Source organism: Tupaia chinensis, unplaced genomic scaffold (genome assembly GCF_000334495.1).
Source record: "Tupaia chinensis unplaced genomic scaffold, TupChi_1.0 Scaffold143646_1, whole genome shotgun sequence".
Lineage (NCBI taxonomy): Eukaryota > Metazoa > Chordata > Mammalia > Scandentia > Tupaiidae > Tupaia > Tupaia belangeri.
The window spans coordinates 657,216-664,199 of NW_006203494.1; the positions used below are offsets into that span (position 1 = coordinate 657,216).

General features: G+C 54.7%; 1 non-coding gene across 1 annotated transcript; it reads left to right on the forward strand.

The window, feature by feature from the left end:
* Positions 1–6,105: 6,105 nt before the first annotated feature.
* Positions 6,106–6,239, forward strand: LOC114005333 (U11 spliceosomal RNA). Its single transcript, XR_003547204.1, has one exon. It is a non-coding gene; the product is annotated as a U11 spliceosomal RNA (small nuclear RNA).
* Positions 6,240–6,984: the final 745 nt, after the last annotated feature.

The window sequence follows — 6,984 nt, forward strand, 5'->3', positions numbered from 1 at the left end:
GGGGAGCTGGGCGAGGGCCCGGCGACAGCAGGCGAGCTGTGCAGGAGCAGGGCCAAGCCGTGCGCGGCGTCGCGGGCTCCCAGCCGCTTGCCCGCGCGTTGCGGTCGTGGAGTCGTTCAGCGACGCTCCTGGGAGAGGCGAGTGCGGACCTCCGCTCGGATTCCGCTCCGGGTCCAAAGCCGGCGCCGTCCTTAGCTTTGGCTGGGCGCCAGCGCGTGCTCGGTGGGCGGCTTTGACTCAGTTCTGCAGGTGTGTGGGCCAGGCCTGCCTCCCGGGGTTGCGGGGTTTACAGTAACAGGGCGAACCACAGATAGCCCCAGGACGGCCCCGTGTCGGCCCCGCACTGCCCGGGAGGCCAGTCCCGTCGGGCACCCGCCTTCTCCCTAGCCTTACTGCCCTGCCTCTGCGCCCTTCCTCCTCCATGGGGTGCGCAAAACATTTTATAGTTGACAAGCTCATACTCTTTCTGTCCAGAGCAAGAGAGAGGGAAAGTGAGAAAGCAAGCCACCAGGTCCAGACTCGAACCACGGTTGGCCATGTGGGAGTCCAGTGCCTTAACCACCACACCACCTGCCGGCCCCACGTCTTCGTTTTGTTTTGCCAGAGTGCATGCACTTGCTAGAGAGACGGGGAGTGGGCAATCACCCCTTCCCACGGGCATGGCAATCCATTCTCTCTAGAAATCTAGAGGTGCCCTGTGTGATTTCCTTTTTTTCAGAGAGATTTTTGTTATAGGGCACCTATGTTCGCAGGAGAGACACACAAAGCAAGAAACCCTCCCCAGGGCTATGGCCACACTGCCACCCCTTCTCCATTCTCTTCTTGGGAGCTTGGGCAGCCTCGCACAGACACACACCAAGCATGAAGCCGCAGGGTCGAGACTCAAATTGTGGAAGCCCAGTGACATCGCCACCACCACCTGCGTGTCCCAGGTCTGGGATTTTCAGGCTGCCAGGTCTAGGCCTCACATCACAGCGGGCCACGTGGGAATCCAACACCTTTATCACTCCACCTGCTGCCCTTCCACATCTTAAGACCCAGATCAAGTGGGTATTCATTCACTCAGTAAATGTTTACTGAGTCTCACCGTGGGCCAAGCCTTTTGCTAGATGCTGGGTAAATAGTGGCTGAGGTAACATCCCTGTGTGAGTTCACTGTGTAAGTCAGAAACACACCAAGGAGAGAGTACGGGATACCCCAGCCTCCTCCGAGGGGCGCTGACGCACTGCCTGGGGGAAGAGCGAACTCCAGGGTGGCCAGAGCCGAAGGCGCTGGGGAGAGACCACCAGGTTGGAGAGGGAGGCTGGGCCGTGCAGACCGCAGTGGGGACCTGGGGGTTTATTCCGTGCGTGAGCATGAGTCGATAGAGGAGTGAAATGATGCTTCCAGGAGACAAGCTGGGGGGGCCCTGGCTCCCGTAGGCCCCCATTCCCGTGCTTGCCGCCAGCGTGTGCCAGACGGCTGCCTTCACAGACAGGAGCTGTTGGATGGGGCCGGGTGGCCAGGGGTGAAGGCGCTGCAGTGCCACGTGGCTGCCTGGTGGCTGGAGAAATCACACCTGCCTTGTGTGTGCCTTCTCAGTGCTGCCACCCCCCTCAAAGCAGGCTCGCCCCCCAGCCACAGGCCCGCAGAGTGCAGAGGAGGGCCGCTCATGCTGGAGAGACCCAGTCTCTCGACGTGTTCCCTACATGCATTCTTTTGTTAAGAATTATTTTATTTAGCTTTCTTTATTTTAATTTGGCCAGAGAGGGACAGGGAGAGAGAGAGAGAAAGTGAGAAAGCAAGCCGCCAGGTCCAGGACTCAAACCGCGGTTGGCCATATGGGAGTCCGGCGTCCTTAAACACCACGCCAGCTGCTACCCCCCCCCCCCCAGTAATAATTCTTAAGAAAAAAAGGGGTTCGGGGAGAGCCAGCGGACGGTGTAAAGGTTACATCACTGGACTCCCATGTAGTCAAGGCTGTGTGAGTCCTGGACCCAGCAACTTGAAACTCACACCGGATGCAGCGTGCGTGCGCACCCAAGAGCCCAAGAGGAGAATGGAGGAGGCTGCACTGTGGCGTGGCGTCCCCCGCGGGGTGATTTCTCCATTTCTTCTCTCCAGTGACCATGCGCGCCCTAAAACAAAATCTCTCTCAAAAAAGAATATATATGTGGAGCAGAGACGGCAAGAATATTTTTAAGATTTTTAAAAATTATTTAACTTTATTTATTTATTTAATTTCGACCAGAGAAGGGCCAGAGCAAGAGAAAGAGAGAGTGAAAGTGAGAAAATAAGCCACCAGGTCCGGGACCTGTACCACGGTCGGCCATGGGGGAGTCCAGCACTCTGCTGGGCCCCTTTGTATTTGTTTTTAATGTGACCAGAGAGGGACAGAGTGAGGGGAAGGGAGAAAGTGAGCCACCAGGTCTAAGACTTGAACTGCGGTCAGTCATGTGGGAGTCCACTGCACTTACCAGCTCCTACTTTAAAAATATTTTAATTATAGGGGCTAGCAGTTGGTGTAATGGCTATGTTGCTGGACTTCCATGTAGTCGACCGCAGTTTGAGTCCTGGACCCGGTGGTAGGCGTGTGTGCGTGCGTGCCCAAGATCCTGTAGAGGAGAATGGAGGAGAAGGGATTGTGGCGTGGCCATCCCCCGTGGAGGGTGATTTCTCACTTTCTGTCTCTGTCTTTCTGGCTAGTGCACATGCCATATGGCAAAAACCTCTCCAAAAATTTTTAAAATTATATAAATAGTATTTTGTAATGTAGTAATTCATTACCCTTTTTCAAAACTACAACATTAGAGGTGAGTCTTCTGTCCTGTGTGTCATCACTGACAAATCCTCCTCCGCATCTTTTTTTTTTCCCCATTTATTATTGTTCAGTTTGACCAAAGAGAGGAAGAATGTGAAAGCAAGCTGCCAGGTTCAAGACTTGAACCATGATTAGTCATGTGGGATTCCACCACCCCTACCACCATATCACCTGCTAGTCCCCCTCGTCCACATCTTAAAGAAAACTTCATATGGAAAACTCCCTGTGGTAGAAACTATCTGTGGGATAGGACCTGCAGGTGGCGTGTTGGTTAGACCGCTGGACACTCCCACCTGGCCAAACACAGTTCGTAAGCCTGGGCCTGGTAGCTTGCTTTCTAACTCTCCTCCCCCAACCCCCGCCTCTCTCTGGTCAAATTAAAGAAATGAATGGAGTCAATAAATAAGTAATTTTTTTTTTTTTTTGAAGAGGTTTTTCCTATAGGGCGCGTGTGCTCACCATAAAGACAGAGAGACAGAAAGTGAGAAATTACCCGCCAGGGGGCATGGCCATACCACAATCCCTTCTCCTCCATTCTCCTCTTGAGATCTTGGGCACACATGCACACGTGTCCGGTGTGAGTTTAAGCCACCGCGTCTGGGACTCGAATCGCATTTGACTACATGGGAGTCTGGCGACATATCCGTTATGCCAACTGGTGGTCCCAAGAAGTAATACTAAACAAAACAAAAGAAAACAAAACTTAGGGCAGGCAGGCTGCGTGGTGGTTGAGGACGTAGGACTCCCACATGGCCGACAGTAGTTCAAGTCCCAGGCCTGGTAGTTTGCTTTCTCGCTTACTCGCTCGTTCTGTCTCTCTCTGGTCAAATTATAAAGTTAAATAAAATAATTCTTGGAAAAAGAAAAAACAACTCTCTCAACCCAGGTGCATATCTGTGAGCTCTTGTTTTTATTTCGATTTTTGCTATAGGAGAAGGGACAGAGATAGGCAGAGAGACAGAAAGAGAGATTGGGAACCGGGGGGGGAGGGGCAGGGATGGCCAAGCCATTGTCACCCCTTCGTGACCAAACTCAAATCAGGCTTGCCCACCCAAGCGCTATAAACTAAACCATAGAGACCAGCAGGTGGTGTAGTGGTTAGGGCACTGGACACTCCCATGTGGCTGACCATGGTTCAAGTCCTGGGCCTGGCGACTTGCTTTCTCACTTTCTCTCTCTCTGGTCAAATGAAAATAAAATGAATAATAAATAAAATTAAACAATTAAAAATAAACAAACAAACCTTAGGTACACGATGTGATGAAGGAAACTACAGCTCTACTGCAAAGCGCAAAGCAAGGAGAGTGGAAGCTCACGCTGAAAAGACCCGGTCTCCCAGAGATGGTCCCCACACGCGTTTTCTTTTCTTAGAGGTTTCTGCTACAGGACACGTGCGCTCGCCAGAAAGACAGAGACAGACAGAGAGACAGAAATGAGAAATCACCCCACGGGAGGTGCGTGAGTTTAAGCCACCGGGTCCAGGACTCGATCCACGGTCGATTACATGGGAGTCTAGCGACATTGCCATTGTGCCAACTGCTGGTCCCCCCACCTGCGTTTTTTTTTTTTTTGGGCTATAGGGCGCGTGCGCTCGCCAGACAGACAGAGAGAGACATAGAGACAGAAAGCGAGAAATCACCCCCCAGGGGGGATGGTCACGCCACAATCCCTTCTCCTCCATTCTCCTCTCGGGATCTTGGGCACGCACGCACACGCGCCCGGCGTGAGTTCTAAGCCACCGGGTCCGGGACACGAACCACGGTTGACTACGTGGGAGTCCAGCAACATAGCCATTACGCTAACTGCTGGTTCCCCCACATGCGTTTTTAAGGGCAAAATTAAGGCAGAGGTCCCGGGCACGTGATCAGTTCAGTGATTGGTTCAAGAGGGCATGATCTCGTCTCCTTGACTTCGGGTGCCTGGAGTCTGCTCCCGGCGGGCCAGCAGTTTCCAGCCCCTAACACATCGTGGTTCACACGTGGAAGTGAAAACCTACCTTTCCCTCCAGTGAGAGTTTCAGAGGACCAATGGCCCTGGTTCACGATCCCTGTCAGTCATGATCACAACCAAGTCTGGAGCCTTCCTCCTTACTCTGGGCTGTAACAATGGAAATAGACCTTTTATTTCAAGAACCTTAGAAAATACATTAGGGGGACCAGCAGTCAGCATAATGGCTGTGTGGCTGGACTCCCGTGTAGTCGACCGCGGGTCAAGTCCCGGACCCAGTGGTTTAAACTCACGCCGCGCGCGTGTGTGTGCGTGGCCAGAGGAGAATGGAGGAGAAGGGATTGCGGTGTGGCCATCCCCCCGGGGGTCATTTCTCGCTTTCTGTCTCTATGTCTCTCTCTGTCTTCCTGGCGAGCACAGGAGCCCTATAGCAAAAAAACCTCTCCAAAAGAAAAGAAACAAAAAAACAACAACACACACATATTAGGGGGTCCTTTCTCCATGCCACCTTCTCCTTGGCAGTTTGGGGTACACACTTGCCAGCATGGGTTTGAAGCCACCAGTCTGGATTTGAACTGACAGGCCACCTGCTGTACCTTCTGTGTGGCCGTTAGACCAGTGGCTTCAGGCTGCACCTGTGGAATCTCCTCCCACCATCGTTTTCTTAGAGCTTTTGGCTGTAGGAGGGGTCTGCGCTCTCTGGGATCAGAGAGACAGAGAGCAAGAAATCACCCCCCAGCAACGATGTCCACACCGCAGTCCCTTCCCCATTCTCCTCGGGTTCTTCGACAGGCACGCACAGGCAGCGCGCTTGCCTTTTAAGCCTCCGGGTCCGGGGGCTCGAACCGTGCACGGGAGGCCAGCGAGGTAATCGTTATGCCGCTAGCTGGTCCTGCTCAGGCCAGCGGCTCTCCTAGCCCTGTCCGTTTTCCGGTGAGTCTGAGCCACGCCTGCCGGTGAGACTGGTCTGGCCTCCGCGCTGGGACTGCCACGTGCTGCGGACCGCCTGTCGCTGCTCTCGCGTCCCTGGCGGCTTCGGAGCGCCCTGCCAGGCACAGCTAGTTACGCGCGTCCCCCGCCAGGCTGGGATCCCGCAGCGAGCTCCGCCCCCGCTGCGCGCCCGCCCGCACCTTCCCGGCGAGCACTGCGGTATTTGCATACGGCACGGGCCTGGACTTGACTTTAGAACAAAATGGAAAAATAGAGCTTCTCTGCGTGAACACTTCCTCCAGCTCAGAAGGCTGTAACCGCCCTCGTCAGCCTCAGAGCCATGAAGTAAATGGCTCGAGCTATCAGCTCACCTTTACCAAAAGATGCATGGGCCGGCAGTGCCACGCTGCTTGTGGGCAGCCTCCAGCAAAAAGGGCTTCTGTCGTGAGTGGCACACGCCGGGCGGCTCGTTCGCTCTGCGTGCGGAATCGACATCAAGAGATTTCGGAAGCATAATTTTTTGGTACTTGGGCAGCTGGTGATCGTTGGTCCCGGCGCCCTGACCTTGTTAAAGAGAGATTGGGAGTTCCAAGTCCCGGCGCCCTGACCTTGTTAAAGAGAGATGGGGAGTTCCAAGTATCCTCTAGCGGTCACGTGGACTGTTAGGAAAGTAGAATGAGGTATAGAGGGGTCCGAGCGGTTTTTCGCGCGCACACTGCGTTTGTTTCTTCCTAAAAGGCGTGCATTGAGGGGTGCGGCACTCTATGGGCTTGGCGCAGACCCAGATGTGAGGATCTGGTTGGGCTTCGAGCCGCTTTCCGGACCAGGAGTTGGTGTGTCTTAGTCCTTTGTTATGTCAGGGTTATTAGAAGTGGCTTCCGCTGGGGACGTGCCACCTCGCAGTCTAACCCCTTCACCGTGCGCCCTGCTGGCCGGAGAGTGCTTGTGTGGCCTCGCTGTCCGTTGGGGTTACCTCCAGAATTGGTACCGGGCAAGCTTCCAGTACTGCGGATTGCCCCCGCCGCGACCTCCTGGTCAGCCTGTGTGGAAACGCACACAGGAACTACACCGAGTGGGCGCCGAGAAAGGCCGTCCAGGTCAGTGACTGAAGCGACGTCTTTATTTTTAGAGAGGTTTTTGCTGTGGGGCGCGTGCGCTCGCCAGAGAGAGAGACAGAGAGAAAGCGAGAAATCACCCCCCAGGCGGGATGGCCACGCCGCAGTCCCTTCTCCCCTCGGGATCCTGGGCACGCACGCACACGCCCCCGGCGCCTTCGGTGCACGCGGGCCACCTCGCGCCTCTGGGCC